General features: G+C 32.5%; 2 protein-coding genes across 2 annotated transcripts in view; one reads left to right on the top strand and one right to left on the bottom strand.

Annotated features, from left to right (window-relative positions):
* LOC118188031 (dopamine D2-like receptor) overlaps positions 1-20,719 on the top strand; it is a 394,626-nt gene that overhangs the window by 95,194 nt on the left and 278,713 nt on the right. The gene's annotated exons all lie outside the window — the stretch shown is intronic.
* Positions 1-20,719, bottom strand: part of LOC146999059 (uncharacterized) — an 82,368-nt gene that overhangs the window by 3,487 nt on the left and 58,162 nt on the right. The window lies entirely within an intron of this gene.

Genomic DNA, 20,719 nt, shown 5'->3' with positions numbered 1-20,719 from the left:
TTTGACAAAGAACGCAAGATCTATATTTTGAAAAGAAGATATGTTTTTATGAAGGCTTTTCTAAGGAAAACTGTTCAGAATCCACTTACGCATAGGGGAATAGCACCAAAACACACAAACAGCAAGTCGCTTCGCCTGAAATACTATAACCCAGGTTGAACTAGTGCTCAGCAACTCTACCGCTCGGCCAATGGTGGGCATTAAATATGATGTTTCAGTTCAGTTTAATATGGGAGGAGGTAATAGGAGAACAATTTACTTTGATTTAAGGAGGTATGAAAAATATGTAATATTTTGAATATAATATGTGTGTCTCATTCACTCACAGGTTATTTATAGACTCAATCATTCGTTTCGTAAGGAAATCCTATGTATACGTATTTTAAGTCAATGTTTACAGTAGTAAGAGTGGCCGCTAATGATTTATCTCGGACATACTTGGGCATACATCAGAAAGTGTTGTAATTTTTTCTAGAATGCAGTGAAATATGAGCCGGTTTACTGTGCAAATTCCTTAACTATGTTTTTAATTGAAGTTCATATACCCAGACTGCTATACCGTGATTAAACCCTGTATTACTTTTCAATGTTCAGATTACCTCAGATGTTTACTGTTTGGTGTTGTACGCTTACACTTCTTCGCAATTGTTATTTAAAATATTTGATGTGTGAACTCCACATGAGTTCCTCGCGTGGCCTATTAAATTATACACATTTTTTGCAGTGCTTCATTTAAACTTATTTCCTCGAATTTCATAACTGATATATTTATCATTCAATCATTTCGGTTCTCAATTAGCGACAAGGCAAAAGTACATAAAAACTCAATCTTCATTAAATATTTTAAAATACATAAACACAAAACCTCAAACACCAAATGCACTTGAAAATAGTTTAAAAAATTACAATTAAAATTACAGTTAGTAAGTAAAAACAAGTAGTTCGACTAGCGGGCAGGAAGATAAAATTTTCGGTTCACAAAACTGAAAGTCAACATTTTACCCTATTGAGAAAAAAACCCACTGAAATTGGTGCACCAAATAACTTAATTATTTATTCTACGAAGATTTGGAAATGTAAACAAATGGACGCCTCGTCAGGCTTAGCCCCACATAAACTTTTAAATTATTGATAATTCTACAACTGTTAGCAAATGTTGCGTTGCGAAAATTTCGCACGGTGAAAGGCCTGAAGATGAACAATGGCCCCATGTCGTGTTATGGAATACTGAAGCTTGTCAAATGATTCGAAGAAACTAGCTCATTGGAGGATAGGGCAAGAAGTAGAAGACCCTCGTAAGCGACGGGCAGAACTACTGCGGTGGAAACCACTATGAATGATACAGCGGATGAATCGTCCACGGATAGTAGCAGTTCTGGCAGATCTGAAAGGATTTTGGAGTTGACTCTCGTCCACCGAATATTGCAACTCTATCCCTGCAAATTGCAATCACTGTATGAGTTAAAACCAGGATATACAGGAATGATCCATTTTCCGAGTGACTTGATTATGCCGAGTGAATAACTGAAAGCGACCCTCAGCTGTTGCTCAACGTTTTCTGGATTTATGAAGAGCACTTCACACTACTCGAGGATGCCAACACCTAGAACACTTGTATATGGGCGTCACCTAGAACACTTTTCCCGTACAGTGTTCTAAGTTTTGGCATCCTTGTGAATACAAGACGAAATCACTGCATGCAGCCAGTTGACAGTATGCTGTGGCTTCACATCATCCTTCATGGTGGAACCGTTTTCATACATTACTTCTGTCTTCACTTTGTCAGACATTACTTCTTTTCGTGAAGACAGAAGAAACCTGTCCCCTTTCTGGCTGGAAAAATGTGCACAGTAACCGGAGGGATATGTCACTCTTTTGCGTGGCAAAGTCGTGCACGCTTTAAATCAAAGAGGTGTTTATCTGTAATAAGCTTTATGCAGGATGGCGCAAAGACACACTATGCCAATCCAGTAAAATGATTCCTATTGAGTGCCTTTCGTGAAGACAGAGTGATCAGTCGAGGTGGCAAGATCGCATGGCCTTCACGATCAACTGAACTCACTCCAATCGACTTCTGGTTGTGGGGTTATTTGATATCACTTGTGTGCCGTTCATCCCCTTCAACATCGGCCGAACTCAAAGATCCTAGGATCCTAGAAATGTTTTTGCAATTCACTCCGACATGTTGCTGTAAGAAGAGTGGTGAATCGCGTTAGTTGTGTCTCACAATGTCTGGAGGTCATGTTGAACAACTGTTATAGAAAGAATAAATGAATGGGTCGTATTGTTGTCATGTTCATTGTGTTTCGGGTCGTCAGCACCGGTGACATTTGAAACTAAAAATTGTCTTTGCTGCTAAAAAAAAATCCGACTCTCCATCTGAGCCTTTTTTTGCTTTGCAAGACGCAGTTCTTTATTGTAATTTCTTCCTTTTTTATGAAATTTTTAAATTTTAACGAATTTTTGGCTCAACTGTTACATATGTATGTTTGGTTTTGACCGATTGAAACGTAAAAGGGAGGTTATAACTACTTCTTATAGTAGTTTCATATACAAAATTTCAACGTTATATGGCTACTCATTTTTGAGTTATACGAGATACAAAAGTACGTGCAGACTTCTTTTATTAGAGATATAAGACTTTTTATTAGACATATTTTTAGAGATACAAAAGTACGTACAGACATTACTTCTTTTACTTCGTACAAGAAAGTAAAATGATACAATAATTTAAAATAATGTATTAGTAAACCGTTTGAATTTCTCACGAACAACCGATATAAGCGATAGTGCAAACGGCAGCACGGTTCGTTCACCACGGAATACTTGCAAAGCTATGTAAAGTAAGATGTTTTGTTTTGAGAGATATCAAACTAAATTTTCAACTTTAAAAATTAATATTAAAAAAATTCAGATAATATATTCTGTATAAAAAGAAATATTCATTCTCGGAAAGCGAATCTGATTAATCGTGAGGATCAAAACTTTATTCTGTAGACATTTCATAAACGATTTCGCTTCAAATGTAGAACCCTTCACCAAATTTAAAATCAGACAGAACTCATCCAAGATGTAAGGGCTTTAGAAAGCTTAAGGGCACTCATGCACCTTAAAACCCATAAGATCTTCGAATATGGTGACTGTTGCAAGAATTGGGATATATAATTTATTCTAAAAGCAATTACATCCAACTTTTTACAGCTGACTACATAATATAGTTGCTTTCTGAAGTAGTAACCAGAAAGTGTGTGTTGCCACAAATATTTTTATAATTTGATTCGATTTGTGACAAAACTTTTCGTCATGTTATTACGTTTCGCGCTCAGTTTAAAACATTCTGTTGCATAATTTAATTGCATGTTTAATATATAGCTTTTAAAACATTTGGAAACTACTGTCAACCGAAAATTCTAAGAATAAAATGTTAAAATTTCATTTTATTTGGAGTTGAGTTTATAAAGTGCATTTAAATTTTAAAAAATCTGTAATATTTTCGTGCATAAAATTTTTTAATATTAAAATATTCATCACATTTTTGGTTCAGTTAAAACATAGTACCCATATAAAGAATTCCATCAAATTTAAAGAATGTACCATTAGCCATTTTAAAAATATCATGCGCGCAAGCTGGAAACATGAAAAAGAATTCTGTCACAAAGCAGATTAAATTACAAAAATATTTGTGGTAACACAAACATTCTGGTTACTAGTTTCCAAAGCAGTTACTAGTTCATAATATGGAGTCAGCTGTAAAACGTTGAAAGTAATTGCTTTTAAAATAAAAAAATATCTTAATTCTTGCAACAGTCACATATTCGAAGATCGAATATTCGAAGATTCGGGTTTAAGGTGTATGAGCCCCCTTAAGTATATGCTCAGCGTAGTTCTGTTGGTATCATATACACATATTAATAAATTACTACGCCTTTTAAAGGTTTCCATTTACATAGGAAATATCATAATAAATTCTTTAATATGTTTTTACATTTAAGATTTAAGATGAACAGAGTTAAAAAAAAATTAAGAAAACAATTTTAAAGAATCTAAAAGCTTTGAGATTTTACATTACACCCCAAAGGGCCGTTTTTCTTAGCGTTTTGTGTGTTACCTATATTATCATGTTCTTCGCACTTAAACCACAAAATTCAGTTCAACAGCAATATCGCAAAATTATTTAATGAGCATATCTTTAGAATTTCCGATACACAGTCTCGCGCGCTGGAGATATATTTTTTCCCGTACAGTTTTGCTATTGCTCGCTTTGAAATCGTTGAGTTTGTTAATCAAAAATTCGTTAAAATTTTACAAAATATGAAATAGATGATAAAATAAATTCCAAATTCCAAATTTGGGCTTCCAGATGCCTATATTGAGATTGAAACTTACGTTATTCAATATTAGATGGCTGTAGGTATTGTTGTTTTCTCACAGTGCGAGAAAGATATATACATTTATGCAGATTCTTCATTATTCAATTTCTTTAAATATAAGACAGGTCTCTAATAGTTGGTGGCAACAGTTTGAAAAGTGAACCGGCATTTGAAGTTTTCAACGCAAAATGCCAAAACGAAATTAATAGTTCTTATGAGCAAATTGCCTCTTTGTACTAAAATAAAAAAAGCAACGAAATCAAGTGCTTACATTTTGTGAACATTATATTTTAATTTATTTTAAGCAATGTGTTTACCTAAATGCGTTCGAAACTGTGAAAATAAACGTTTAATGTTACGAAAAGCATGCACAGGTGCTTTTTGATCTCCCCTTATTCAGGAACAATTCTCGAGCTTTTCTCAATCAGGATAATCTTTTCTTAGTTCTATCAAATGTGTCCGAAATGATCAAGAATTCCAGTAGCTACTACCTTTCAGTCTACAAGTAATTGCCACCTCTGTTACTAATGTTCTGCAATTTGTCACGAAATCCCAAGGCTGTGGCCACTGATCACACCACTCCCCTCTGGGGATGGTCTCATTAGATAAGAAATACCAGTTGTTCATCCCAGGGCTCTTAATTTGGGAAACAACTTTCAGGGCTGAAGAATGGCTAAAATCGAGTTCTTCCAAACATTCGAGGAGTAATTCTTCGTCTCCCTTGGTTCCAGGAGTTCATTAGAGAAAAGAATATTAAATCCTACCTCTTAGAAATTTTTCATAGTACAGGAAAAGTTAGGAAACATTTATATGTGTTTAAACGTCAATTATATTTTAGCTAAGAAAGTATCCTTACTTTACCATTGGATACATGAATAAATTTAGATTTAACTAATTATCTGGAGAGATAATGAGCCATCATTAACTTTATTATAAGCGTAATTTATAGGTAATGCAGCATGAGTATATACGATGCATGATCAATGTTTCTGTAATGAATCACGGATAATTTTCGAGTTTATTTGGACAAACATAATACTCACATTGCAGTGTTTGGTTCTGCAACCTGCAGCAGATAATCTTGTTTGCTATAAATAATGAACTTAAGTTTCTCCGTTGAGCATATTTTCCTGTTCTCTACATCATTTTCATTTACTTGTTAAATCATATATCCTATTATATCAAAATTTTTTATTATGCGTTGTAGATTAACTATTGACGACAACTTTATATGTTTGTAAATTGCATAAACATGCGTGACATTATTTTTTTTTTCAAATACAGTGTTGTCTCAATTTATTTATACCCTCTTTAATGTAAAAGATTCTAGTTAAATTTGATTGTCCTTCGAAACTAGAATATTTGAGAAGTGTGTAGTGACAAATCGCTGACTTCTTAAAACTGCAAGAACAAGTTCAAATAGTGATTAAAATAACCTAACTGAAGAATATTTACAGTTGGCCCCTTCGGGCTTACAGGAAATCCTCCATTTGGGCTTTAACGTAACCGGGAGCACCCGCCCTAATATGAATTACACGATCTCTCGTACTGGGTCCAAAAGACCTGATTCGTGTTTCTTGAAGAAAAATTGAATACCTTCAGAAAAAGTGTTAAATCTATGTCAATAATAAATTTTGTCATCATATTGATATATTAAAAATATACACATTAAAATATTCTGTATCGATATATTAAAAATATTTTATATCGATATATTAAAAAATATGCACATTGAAATTTTTAATTTCTACAAATGCTTTTACGAAATAAAATTTCTTAAAGGAATATAAAATGGTATTATATATTAGCATAGGAATACAGAATTATACCTTTACTCTATACCGATTCTTATATTCTTTATTCGTACTATACACACAGAGAAAAAAATATTCAACAACAAATGTTAGCAGAACATTGAAGAAAGTGTTTCACTGTGTTCCAAATGCAAATACTTTTCACATTCGGTAAAGCGTGTTTTCGTTTTTCTGTGCTTTTTGGCTGGGCAAACACTGCATCTTCATTTCCCTTTTTTTTTTTTTTGTTTCTGATAATTTCCGCCCCCCAAAAGGTATGTTATTCTCACTTTCGTTTTCAGAATCTGTATCACTGTCTGAATCAGTGTCATGTGAACTAAAAATTCATAATCACTTCCATCCTCATTTTCTTCAATACATTCTTCATCAGCTGACACATCTAATAACTTTTCCAACATTTCTTCCCTATAATACGAATTGCAGGACATGTTTTCTGCTTTCTACGCTATCACAAATCACCTTAGTAACACGAATGAGCGCGCTGGATCTAAAAGACACGATCCGATCAAAACCAAGACTACGAATCAAAGCGCCAGCGAAGAAATTTCAGAAACATAAATAGGTCGCCCTAAAACATAATTACACTGGACCTCAACAACTTACGTGAAAAAAGGTGTGCCTTGAGAAAATTTTGTTTCAGCGCGCAGCTCCATTGGACCCAGTGCGCGCTTTCACGGGTTAAGATAGGCAATAGAAAACTAAACTAATTATAACTAACTTTAGCCGAAGGTTTGCAGACATAACTAACCGAGTTAGCCCTTATGTAAACCTCACCGGCGAATACTAACAGACACGTAACAATAAGGCCAAATGTACTAATATTGGCTTAGCAACGACGCGACTAGAAGCTAGAACACTCTTTACTGAGAACTTCTGAGCTCTTCTAAGAAAGTGAGCGAAACTCTCCATTGAATACCTCATTTACAGAAAACGCGATTCTGAAGGTTCATTCTGTCTTGGAGTAGTAGGTGAAAAATAAGAGAATAAAGGAAAGGTTTCAAAATTAAAAATAAGTATTAGGAAATTAAAATAATCCCTAAAAAAGATATCTTTGATTTAGAGGTTGTTTGTTTAGTCATTTCTGAAAGTTATTATTCCGATGCTGTCAAACTATAACCAATTTAACCCTCTCAGCGTTACGGCCGGAAAATTCCGTAAAGAAGGCTGCCTTCTGTATTCATTAAACATGAAAATTTCTGCTAGCTTTTCATGTATCTGATTTCGGTTTGGATGTACATTGGTACATTGTACCATTTATCAAGGTACAAAATGAAAGAGTAATTTTTTGATTAAAATCAAGAAAATACCACTTATTCATGACATTTTGAGGAACTTTGAAATTTCAGGGCTAAACCCGTAACATTTCATTTCTCCGATTTAAAGACAGCATTTAAAACTTAGTTTAAGTTTCTGAAAACTAAGTTCTGTTTGTGTGTTGTGTCAGCTTATGAGGTAATCTTAGCCATCTTCGCCATTTTTCATTCCTTTCAAACATTTTTATGGCATTCGTTTTAAAACACTCCTTAAAATCGCGGTCACAAAAGGGCTAGAAAACTGGTAAAACATTTTACTTAAAACAGATGACCTATATTACACAGATTTGCCATTCATTTTGTGATATCATGTAAATAATGAAATAGAAAATTAATGCAACTTATAGCACTTAATAGAATTTTAAACCGACATAGTTAACTAACAAAGGCCATTAATAAATCATTTTTTATAAAGTTTTTACTGGTAATTTTTCATGAAAAGTATAATCTATAAGTTGCATTTAATTTTTCTATGCTTAAGTTTCCTTCTTACTTTTTCATCAAAAATTTATTAGTTAATAAAAAATGCGAAAGTAAAAATTATCCTTCTTTACATCTTGCGCTCACAAATCATTATGGGAATATCCATTTACAATTATTAAAACCTGAAAAAAGCATGTCAGCGATGTTATCGTCATGCGATGATTTGTAGACACTTTATTTTTTACCACGATATTTCCGACGACGATGTTTTTAAACTGCGAAGTTTTTGAACCGCTTTATTTTCGATGACGATATTTTGTACCGCAATGTTTTATAACTGCTATGTTTTCTTTTTGCGATGTTTTCTCCCACGATGTTTTGTAGCACGACGTTTTCGCCTTGCGTTGTTTTCTCCGCGACGTTTTCGTCCGCGATGTTTTTGCCACGATGTTATCAACGGACACCGAGAAATTCATAGTTAGCAAGCACAACATTCAAATTCCGATTCGAAGTGGGAAGAAAAAATAATCGAAATATGCATACATCAAAGTCACCTTCAAGGCACGGCTCTACAACGTGTTAGCAATAAGTATTACACGACATTATGATGTGAAAGAGATTGTTTTTTAAGATTTACAAATTTAAGCCTTAGGCAATACCTAGTATTGATTTAGAGCTTTAATATAATTAATACCCTAAAGGTTTTCATAAAAAGATTTATTGTCTGTGAGCTTAAGTATATATAAGAATACATTACTGGTAATTGCAAACTATGTACAGTAGGGTGGAGCGGAATTTTTGTTTTTTTTTAAATTCATATTGTCCGAGTCATTATATGGTTCCAAATCGGATAGAACAAATTGCGTTCCAAAATATTGACATCTTAATGTTCCATAGCTCAAGTGAATATCTGTACATGACTTATCTAACGGTTTTATGCTCTTTTCAAGAATTGCTTTGTCAGAAATGCCATTACTAGAGTAAGAAATTGCTTCTCACACCAACATATCTAATAATTTGATGCCCCATTATGCTTTAAAATGGTAGAATGAGTTGTAATCTGATTATTGGTTCTAGCTTGGGGTAAGGAATCACGTAGCTTCTATGATCTTCCAACGACATTTCATTGTTAATTAGTTGATTGTTCGCTGTGTTTGTCAATACTGATTTATAACAAAATTATGAGTCAATGTTTATGTTGAATGAAGATGGCGTCAACTAGAAGGGCATCTTCTTGAGATCTTTGTTGGTCATATACATCATTGGTTTGTATGCTGCCGCAGATCAATGAACTGCCTCTTCATCATCATTTTCAGCAAATTGACAGAAATACATCTGGGCCACAACAGTCTTCTGGAACAATGAGAAAATCCCTGATAACATATGAAACACTTTCCGTGGCATTTCATCTATCCGAAATTGATAAAAAAGGCCTCAGTACTGACCACAAATACCTCCTTGATATTTCTAAGGCAATGCCCTCGAGAAAGTGCCTGCATACGTAACAAACAGGAGTCCTCATTTTCGCTGTCAGTTTCTGCAGTTCTTTAACAGTTACATAGGAAATTTTTACGTATATTGTCTCAATATGTTTTGCATATTTTGACTAACAACGCATGTGCCGAGTTAGGAAGTTTCCTTTTCTTATGGGAAAAACCAGGCATTTCCTGACAGCTCTAGGTAGTCCGAGTGAAACAGATCGAGGGAGATTTTTGAACTCAAAACTTCAGGTGTATCCGTTTTCGTTTTCTAAGAAAAGGAGAACTAGATTTATCTGAAAGATGCCATTGAAATTAGACGCGTCTTGAGTCAAGGAAGCCTTTGTCTCCTTCAACTAGTAATCATCATGTTCCGGGACTGAAATCTTTCGAAACATTTAAAATGCTTAAAAGTTTACTTTTCCTCCCTTTGTCGTGTAATGCGGACTTTGTCTTTTATTTTTCATTGACATCTATAAAGTATTTTATCTGAACTCTGCTTCCTATTTAAATTTTATGATATAGAGGTAGTTGGGACTATGCTGAAGGCACTACGATATAATTAAACCTTGGATCCCTTTTCTGCAGAATGTTTTCACGCCTGAAGAAGGACTTGAGTATGATCCTTTTTGAACTATGTAGAGTTTTATTTAAACTCACCGTCAAAAAATTATTGCTGCTTTATCTAATCTGTAAATGCATATTCTTAATCTGTATTTATCTGTTATCTAGTCAGTGCCTTTGGGTAATATTTGCTTATTATTCATTGTAAATAATTACTGAGCTATATCTATTTGCGGCTAGCGCTTTGCGCAGCAGCACCACAGTTCCGGGGTTCGATCCTCGGGCTGGTCAAGGTCTACTCAGTCTTTCATCCCTTGAGTGGGTCCATAAAATGAGTACCAAGTTCGCTTGGGAACAAAACACCGGGAGGTCCTGCGACAGGTTGACCACTTGTTCAGGGCATATGCTCACACACCCCGGGACCACGGTCAAGAAAGCAGATTTCTGAACACTGCAGGCCTTGGCCCACTAAGGCTGTTGCGCCACTGAGTTTAAATTTATTTAAGTTCAGATTTTAAAACATGGAAACAATATAGATAGAAAATTATGTCGTAATTTCGTAATGATATTCTAGAAACTAGATTTATGAAAGTTCAGTACATATATTTAATCTGTGAAAAACACGTGTGAACTCAGTGTGATGTTTTAAAGGTTAACTTGCTGGAAAAAAATTAACGTATTTCCCTTTCGTAAATTGAACGTTTTGTATCTAGGTGGTAAATTAAATAAAAAAAGTACAATCGTGAATATTACTTGATTTGGAAATCTAGAGATCAATGAATTAACGGCCTCCAAGCTTATTAGAATAAATTATGCCCTTGATATTATTTATGAAACGATAAAACTAAATAGCATGTTTACTGGCAACTACATAACTGTGAGTAAATTTCTAAAACCTTTCCTATATTATGCTATGTTACGATTTCTGTTGATATGTTCAAATGTTGGCAGACGTAAAAGGAAATATCTTGGTGGGCCATTTTCTCTCCCTAGCTTCTACGATTGAATTTTTAGTTAATCGTACGTTCTATGTTTTTAATTTTTAAATCTTGAATTCCGTTTCAAAAGGATGTTTAAACAATTTTGTATCATCTAAGAAGAGGAAAAAAGGTTTTTTTTTTTTTCTTGTTGGTTTTACGTTATTTCGGAAACTTGTTAAAGCGTTGTTTCTTCTCAGACACTGATTATAAGAATTAAAGGGTAAATCTTTTTAAGTATTACTAAAGTCTGACAATTATTATTAGACATGACAGTAAAAAAAGTAAAGTTGTTGAAAAAGTTTTGCTTGAACTTATGAACAGTAAAAACAATCGAAAGGTTTTAAAATAAGCTGAGAGTAGTAGTAGAAATAGAAAACATGGTCGTAAAGAATAGAAGGCCAATCGAGTTTGTGAAAAAAAAGGCTCTACAAATATTTCTTTGACATTATCAAAATAACCTTGCTGCGACAAAACAATATTTTTTAACGTTATATTAACTCATACATCAAAACTGCCATAGTAAAAGATAATTTTTAATATACTATGACAAATATAATATCTATAAAAGCAGTATACAAATAATTTATACTTTATACAAGTTCTTTTCCTTCAAAAGGCTCTAACCTTTTCTTTCTTCTTCTTTTTTCGTTTTTGAATAATTTATGAGACTGACATTTCTACTAAGAGAAAACACATAGAGTGAAACGTCTTTCCAGTCTTTCTAATGCACATTTTTCTTGCATTGGGTCGGTCATGTCTAAATGCCTTAAAGATCATATTAAAGACAATTTTTAATTTAGAAGTCAAACAACAAAAAATCAGCGGGTTTTTTTTTTTTTTTTTTTTTTTTTTTTTAATTTTCACGGGACTAGTTTCGATGATTTTATCGAACCATCATCCTCAGCTGCAAAAGCGCAAATAAACGAAATAAAATATAATTATTAGATAAGATAAGAAAGCCTGGACAGGAGACAAGCCACTGGCACCATCTGCTAATGAAACCAGAACTAAAACATAATTTCTTTATAGGCTGAAGGCAAAGATGAATTGGAATTAGGGTCGTTAAGTAGAACAGAAAGATTTTTTTGAATGTGAAATTCTTCTAGAAAATCCATTTCACCAAATTCCAATCCATCTTTGCCTTCAGCATTTAAAGAAATTATGTTTTAGTTCTGGTTTCATCAACAGATGACGCCAATGGTTATCTCGCGTCCAGGCTTTCTTATCTTGTCAAATCATTACATCATATCTCGTTCATTTGCGCTTTTGCAGCTGAGGATGATGGTTCGGTAAAACCATCGAAACTAGACCTGTGAAAATTTGAAAATATAACGCTGAATTTTTTGTTGTTTGACTTCTAAATTAATATTTGTTCGGTGTGTTATTGTATCTTAATTTAAGACAAGTTTATTAGTCATTAGCCTCACGATTAATAAATTCAGATTTAAATTTTCATTTTTTAAGTGTAAACAGATTTTGTATTTAGCAGAATTATCATTGCCATGCAGTATATTTAAATTATTTATAACAGTATTCAGAGAAGAAAAAGTGCATTTTAAATCTATTATAAATAATAATTTAAAATATATCAATAGTTTTTATTCCGAAGTGTCTTCTCTGATTTTAACACTGAAGCTTAACTCACGTCATGAATGTGTATTAGTTTAGCATGTGATATGTTGTGGATGAGGTGCTGTAGATAAGCATGTATGAAGTTCTGTTTCTAAACGATTATTCTGATATTCAGTGACAAGAGAGTAAGGCTATAGTTTGGGCATTAACTGCTCGCAAAATGATGGCATAGACAATTACGGCAGCATAAGGACGAAATATACCATCTAGTATGCCGTATGTGTACTGCTGAGTATTGATAGTTCCATTTAGCAGCGCATACAGGTCTGCGCGTCCACTTAAAGGCACTCCTTCCTATGCAAGAACAGTATCTCCTGCAAAGGTATACCTTTCTCATATGTTAGATGGAAGTTATCGAGTGTTTGCATCTGTTCTTATGTAAGGACTTCGAAAATCACTTTGTAATGCAAATCGGGATTCATCAGTGAACAGAACATACAGCTATTGATTTTAAATCCAGTTTATATGACTGTGTGACCAATGTAAGGGGTGTTGGAAACCCCTATACCAACAATGTTAAACTGGCCATTTTCTATGTACTTTTTCTCAAAATCTGCTGTAGATACATGCTTTAAATATTTTGTGCCATTGAAGTACACCTATATAATTATACTGAAATGAGCTTTTGAAATATTTTAAATTTCAGAGTAATTTACAGAATATTTTGTTAGGCGTAGTAAAATTTAGCAATTTTCTCACACAAAAAATATGTTTTATTTTTATTTATTTTTTTTTTTTTACTTTACCACAAAAAGCTCTTTCAGTAAATATTAGAAAACATAACACATAAGCCATAAAATTTATATACCTATGAGCAGTTCCTGAGAAAAGGTCCATCCAGTACAAAAAAATCACGTTTGGAAAAAAACGCGTTTTTATGTAAAAATCCTCATTTATCAAAGCATTCTATGACAAATTAAAACTAGATATTTTACAGTTCTAACTTTCATAGAAATTAAAGAATGGTATTTTTAGAAAGCTAAAAGCGTAGAGAATTTGAAAATGCAAAAATCAGAAATAACCTTTTTTGAAGATTTTTGGTTTCTAACACCTCTTTTTATGGCGGGAGGTAAGCGGAATGTACAATGCCGATCGCCTAGCATACACACCTCTTCGATGAAGCCTTCTGCTCAGTATCGTAGTTGATAATGTCAATTCCTGTAGAAGAAATAAAAGCAGATGTAAGCTGAGGTGGAGTAGCAGCCTTGCCTCGATGCGCAGTAAGTCTCAAATGCTGTCATCTCGAGAAATGGTAAGTATCAGTCTACCGGCGGTAGGTCTTCAAGAAGCTAAACAAGTACGTAGAAAGTGATTCCAAAACCGTATTACAACGGTACGAGCGGCATTTATTCATCTTGCAGCATCAAACTATTGTTGGTATATTTTTAATCGATAGCTGTCTCTATAATGCAATTATGCCTGGAACTCGTTTTTACACTTTGGCTATCTTGAAGTTTTTTAATATACAATGGCCACTGAACCGCGATTCCCTCCTAAACAGCTGCTTTTAAAAGCTGTATCATATTTATATAAAGCGATGACAGCGCCACGTATTTGCATAATACTACTTGATGCACCTTGCCTTTTTTTTTTTTTTTAGTCCAAAGGGATTTGAATCCCGAAGGACTATTAGTTTCGTTTTGGCATTTTGCGTCGGATTCATAAATGTCGGTTCACTTTTCAAACTGTTGCCACAAAATGTTAGAGTCCTGCATTATATTTGAAGAAATTAAATAATGAAAAATCTGCATAAATGTATGTATATTTCTCGTATTGTGATAAAACAACGGTACATAGAGTCATCGAATTTTGAATAACGTAATCCTACAACGAATATGAGCATGTGGAAGACCAAATTTGAAATTTGAAATTTGTTTTATGATCGATTTCCTATTTTTTTAAAACTTTGACGAATTTTTGATTAACAAACTCAAGGATTTCAAAGCGAGCAATGGCAACGTTATGCAGAAAAAACATTTTTATCTCCGGCGCGTGAGTTTTTGTATCGGAAATTCTAAAGATATGCTCATTTTAAAACTATTTTGCGATATTCCTGTTGAATTGAATTTTATGGTTTAAGTACGAAGAACATGATGTTTAACAAATAAAGATAACGCACAAAACGTTAAAAAAACGTAATTTAATTTGGACGTAATTTAAAATCTGAAACATTTCAGATTTTATATAAAAGTATTTTTTTTTTTTGGTAATACATCGAAATTTCAAATATTCCAATCCACTCTTAGCCAATTTATCGCGACTTATAATTTCTTACTTAACTTTTGGAAATCAGTGTATATAAATTATTAAGTCCAAGAATTCTACTAACCTTTTATATATTGAAAGGATTTATTTTATTCTCACCAGTTATTTTTAGTTTTTCATTCCTCCCCTCCTGATTCAATTTCTTGCCGAAATACAAATTTGTAATGACATAATCTAAACGTGCTTCAGAAGCAGTGATTAAGCTGCGTTTCAGTTAGCGGACTTAGTTCTGATGTTTATGCTGCGTGTTTGAATTTAGCTCTCTAGTCTCTTTAGGCACCTGTTTATACCGATATTTCTCTGGTCGACTTTGCTGTGTGCAGCCGATTTAGCGCTTAGTTCAGCTAAGCGCCAGTTGTTAGCTATCTTAATTTAATGTGTATTTTATATTCTTATTTTCTGTTAATTTAGTAGCCACAGCTGGTGATGATTTGTGGGCATCTTTTCTAATTTAGTTTAAATAACAAGGTTATATTAAACTTTCCTCTTCAGCATTTGTTCTCAAAAGACATAGCGAGTATTCACTGCCTCGTCTTCTACGTAGAGTCTACAGTATAAGATACCAAAAAGAACAAGGAGATTCTACATTATGTCTTGATAATATCATTGGGTTTAATAATTTTATACATGGTTTTCAGCTTATGACGTCTCCTTCTATGGAATATTCTGATAATATTTGATTTTAAAAACTTCTCTCTTGCATTTTGAAAGTTTTGATACAAAATACATTAATCTTAGTATGAACTAGAAATACTTTTCTAATTTTTTTAAGAATCAGAATATCCAGGAAATCGTTTTTAAATCTTGAAGAATATATTCACGAGAGGCCACTTACATGGAATGTCGTTTTTGAAAACAATGTCTGACACAAGATTCTTTTTTATTAATATTTTAGAAATAGATTACATGTAGCAAAACATGTAATTTTCTATTATCAAGAGTAGGAATTTTCTTTAACATAAATTACTTATCCATTTATCATTACTAAGCGATCGTTTTTCATATGGAAGAGAATAATCTTATATTTTAACATTTACATCAGCTTAAATAAGATAGAATTTTCATTCGTTATTTATACATACAATAATCATACTAGTGTGTATTTCATTTATAAGAATTTTAATGGTCTGTTTTTTTTCTATTTTTACTGCAAAATTGGAATACCTAACTTGAAAATTTAAATATCTCTTCTCATTTATGTAAAATATTTACAAACTACATCTACTATCTTTAAAAGGAAAAATGGTACCTTAGGAAATATTACTTTGAAATTCTGCAAGAAAGTATCCTGAATTTGTATGCACTCATGAATACAAAATAGTTTTGTATTCAATTCAAACTGAGCTTAAGATTCTTCAAATAACCTTCATAAGAGAAATGATATGACATTTATTCTACTTGAAAAGCATAAGGAAATCTTGATGAAATAAATATAATAAAAACATATATGCTGGTAAACCCTAAGAGTATTTTCCACGGTTAATAAATAAAAGTGCATATATAAATTATTTAAATTTGTTTTTCATTCAGCACTGTGATATTTCTACCATATGAACTGGATACTTTCAGTTATGACAATTATATTTAACAAACAGTTTTATTCTGAAATGCTTGCCTTCGATTGCAAAGAACGAATAGCTGTTTTATCTTTAGATGAAGTTAAGAAATTTTAAATAGAAGCTAAGGGATGATAATATTTCAAGGGAACAGTTATTACCAGTAAGAACACAAAGTGTGGATTTAGACAGATTTCCTAATAAAATAAAAATTTCAAACTGAATTTGCTATAGAAATATAACTTATCATCATCCCCCAAAAACAACAACAACAAAATAAATAAATAAATAAATAAATAAATAATAAATTAAAAAAAAAAAAACATTTTGGAAATGGAATATTTCGAGGAATAAAATAAAAATTTTCAAACTGAATTTACTATGTAAATATACCTTTTCGTCATATAAGGCAACTTACATTGCGAAAAAAGGATTATTTTAACAAATTCAGAATTCAGAAAATCCCTGAAATACTAAGTGAAAAATAAAATAGTAATTTAAATTACGTGATGCCAGTATTTCATTTTTAAAAAGGTCCAAAATTCAGCATATTGGATTTTTTAGGACAAATGCTCTTATATTCAGTGTTCAAATACAGCCAACTTCGCTTCTTTGGTGGCTAAATGTTTTTCTTGAGTTTTCTGTTGTGGTAAACTTTACCACTTTTTCATAATGGCAATATTTTAAGCTATGATTTCAGTCATAGCATACTTAACTGCTATGTAGTACCTTTTAAAAACAAACAAGCAGTAATTGCTACAAGATTGCTTGCCCTACAAAATTGATTTATCAGATAATTCACCTAAAGCATTTTGATAAAATTTCTCATTTTCATTGTGATGTGATAGTTGTAACATATCTTAACATAAAACTTAATTATAGATTAACCGTCATATTTTCAGATGTAAATAATCTTTCATCCAGAGTTCACATCTCGAATTCATACTTTTACTAATAAATAATACAAGTACCTCCACAGATTCTCAGAAGTATCATAGGTAGGAGCCAAATCGGAGTAACATATATTTTATTCATAAGTAATTTTCTGCATATGATCTCAGAAGAAAAATGGAAATAAATCTGAAAATCATGTATTCAAATGTTTCATCGATGTATTCCTAAGTATGGTTATACTAGACATGAAACATTCAAGCTGAATTAAGTCTTTTATCTATAGATAGTTATTGTGTCATAGGAATCTATTCTTTCAACTTCAGTTACTAACAAATAGTATCATTAAACCAATCGCTAAAAGTTTCGTTCTCTCTTACATGTTCACACTCAGCCGTCCTTAATACATGTTGTGATGCTTTGAGGAGAAATTATATATATATATATATATCGACTAAAAGCTAAACGTTTGAAATACTAATAAACTTTTAACCACTTTAATCAATAACGTAACTCATGATGTTTTTGTTGGCTATTAGTCGGACCATTAAACTCATTTTCCACGATATGTAACAAAATAGTTGTGAGTAATAAGTTAAAATACCAGACGATTACTTCCTGGAACCAGTTCAGAACAAATTGCTGTACATGTGGATAATTGCAGCTTTATTTTAAGTGTGATAAATGAAAATTGTAATTTGAAAAAATAAAATATTACCTATTAAAAATTTAATATTAAAATGTACGTATAAATTTTTAAGCATGTATAAACGTACGTATATTATGAGTACGTATAAATTTTTAAGCCAGAGAATCTGACGCAGGTAAGACAGGAAATAAATATCAGTTTCACATGCAGAATGATCAGAATCTCAATGCATTTTGACAGTAGCCAACAAGAATGTTTAGTGGCATAAGCGTTTAAACAACGGACACATGCTAGTAAAGGAATTTATTTGGAGTAACTGAACAGATTCGTACACGGTAATTAGCGATGACAGTCTGATCACTGAAACAAAGCCTCATTGTTATACAGTTCTAGAAGAGTGGACTGAAGTAAACATCGAACATGGGATTCAGTATCCTCATTTTTAGGATTCAAGCTGAACGTTCATGTAGGTGTATATAAAATAAAAATAACTACACTGCGCCTTTATCCACGTGCTAATTAATTCTTTGCTTGCAGTTTTGTTTTAAAAATTCAAATCTAGAAAAGCCATACGTAGTATCTATCATTTAAATATAGTGGTATTTTGGTATACATCTGCTCTGAACTATCTCCAACTCCGTAATGCAGTGGTGCCCAACCTTTTGCACATTTTGGCCTATCGCGAGCACATTGCCAAAACATCAACATTTTTGTTAAACATACTTCCAATCTTATGATACATCTGAAATATTAATTTCGGCAAATTGTTTTGAGATGAATAATAATATTGGTTGAACTTTATGGAAATCAGAGAAGCGAAGTTCAAAATTCTTTTTCAGTGCATTTAGGTTTTTCGAGTATTTCTCTGTTTCAATTGCCTTGTGGTTTTTAATGTGGCTTGGTAAATTCTGAAAATGGGTGAAATTTGTTTCTTTCACCTGATTTATTTACAAATTTAAGTTTATCTGAAAAGCAGTTACAGTCCCAGTCAATTGAAAAAGGGTTTTTTTTTTCTTTTCCCTGAAGATCTTCGTTCAGTTTGTTCAGTTTAGCTGTTATATCCATGTGAAAATAAAGATCGGATAACCATTTGTTATCGTCCAATTCTTTATAACTTTCGTTTCCCGATTCCAAAAGCTGCTTTATTGGCGACAGAAGTTATACAAATTGTTGAAGTACTTTTCCCCTGCTGAGCCATCTAACATCGCAATGAAGCAATAAGATTCCATGTTCGCTTTCACGTTCATCACTCAGCAATCAATTATTTTATAACGTCTTGCAAGATATCGCTTAGGACTATAAATGCTTAAAATATTTTAACAATTAAGAAATATAAATGAATGGTTATTTTAAAAATATTTTTTGTTCATAGTACCTAATCGGGCTGATGAGCACATACAAAACGATCAGCGAGCACACTTGTCCTCGCGAACATAAAGTTGGGCACCGCTGCCTTAATAAATCCTGTTTGGACGACAAAATTTTGTTTAGTATACGACATTTGTTGGGAATACAGCTCGAGTTTGAGGACTCATGGTTTCACACATTACCATTATTTATCTCTTTCAAGGTAAATCTACAACTAACCAAGCGTATCAGTACTCTTGTTGCTAGTTATCAGTAAGCAACCTACTCTATAATTATGAATTTTTAAATTGTGTCTTTTCGAGTAAGCGTTTTGTAAATTCACTAGCAATGGGTTTTTGCCAATCTGATGAAAAGAGAGAAGCAACGAAGAAAATTTCCGGGGCCACCATGGAGAAGAAAATGAGAATGCTCAAAAGCATGAAAATTGCTTGCACATCCAGGACTTAGCTGTTGCATACTCTTTGCCGAGTACGATGTTTTTATACGATTATGGTAAAGAAGGTGAAATATGTTTTCAAACAAAGCCCGGAGGCGTTAGAACATGTTAAAAAAATGCGTTTTACCTGTATAGCAGAAGATAATTTATGAACAGTACCATGGGCAGTGCTGCCTTTATGCACATTATATATTTCATCCACTGCCTTTGTATTTCAGTTTTAAGCAATATAATAACAACAATAAATTAATTATTTTTCCTTTATTTCTTACTGGAAAAGTTCGGTGAGTGCAAGTCCAAAGATCTGAACGGATTAATTGACGTGTACCGAGGTACCACTTAACTTTAAGAAGTAATAAAAGCATTGCAATAATACAGAAAAGGGTTCTCTTCAACATAGCTAACTCGCATTCTCTTTATGCTAAAAATAAAATAATACTAAAGGTATGTTTGAGCCCGAATCAGCTTCATGAAATACTATTCAATGGATCTGTGTAATATGCTTATATTGCAAAACGCAGACATTTTCCGTAATAAATGAATTAATTTGTGATAATTGGAAAACCTAATTATTCAACTCATGCAGTACTTAACATCTATAAAATGGACATTATTTATGTATAACAACCAGGAAAAAAGGGAAGTCTGTCATTTGTTGTTTGTTTTCCCCTATCTGCTTCAAAATTTTTTATTTAATTAGGTAACATAAAATAACTAATTACATCTGAAAGGAGCAAAGTATGTCGACTACCAAAATTATCGAAACTTCGTACTCAATTAGTTACGCTGTATAGTTTCAAACGTTTCTCGCTTTCCAGATTTTGACTAATGTATTGTTACTGCAATTATGCCAGCATAACCTGCATTTCACAAATTGTTACTGAAGGAACATCTAATACAATTATTTAAGCAACTTATTGTGAGAGCTGTAAGTTTACATCAGTAATGAATTTAGTATGATATTAAAATTTGCCGAAATC

The sequence above is a fragment of the Stegodyphus dumicola genome, chromosome 1 (assembly GCF_044657685.1).
Source record: "Stegodyphus dumicola isolate Sdum_Otavi_A_Nest chromosome 1, ASM4465768v1".
NCBI lineage: Eukaryota > Metazoa > Arthropoda > Arachnida > Araneae > Eresidae > Stegodyphus > Stegodyphus dumicola.
The sequence above is the reverse complement of the archived record's forward strand: the minus strand, read 5'-3'. Positions and strand labels throughout refer to the sequence as shown.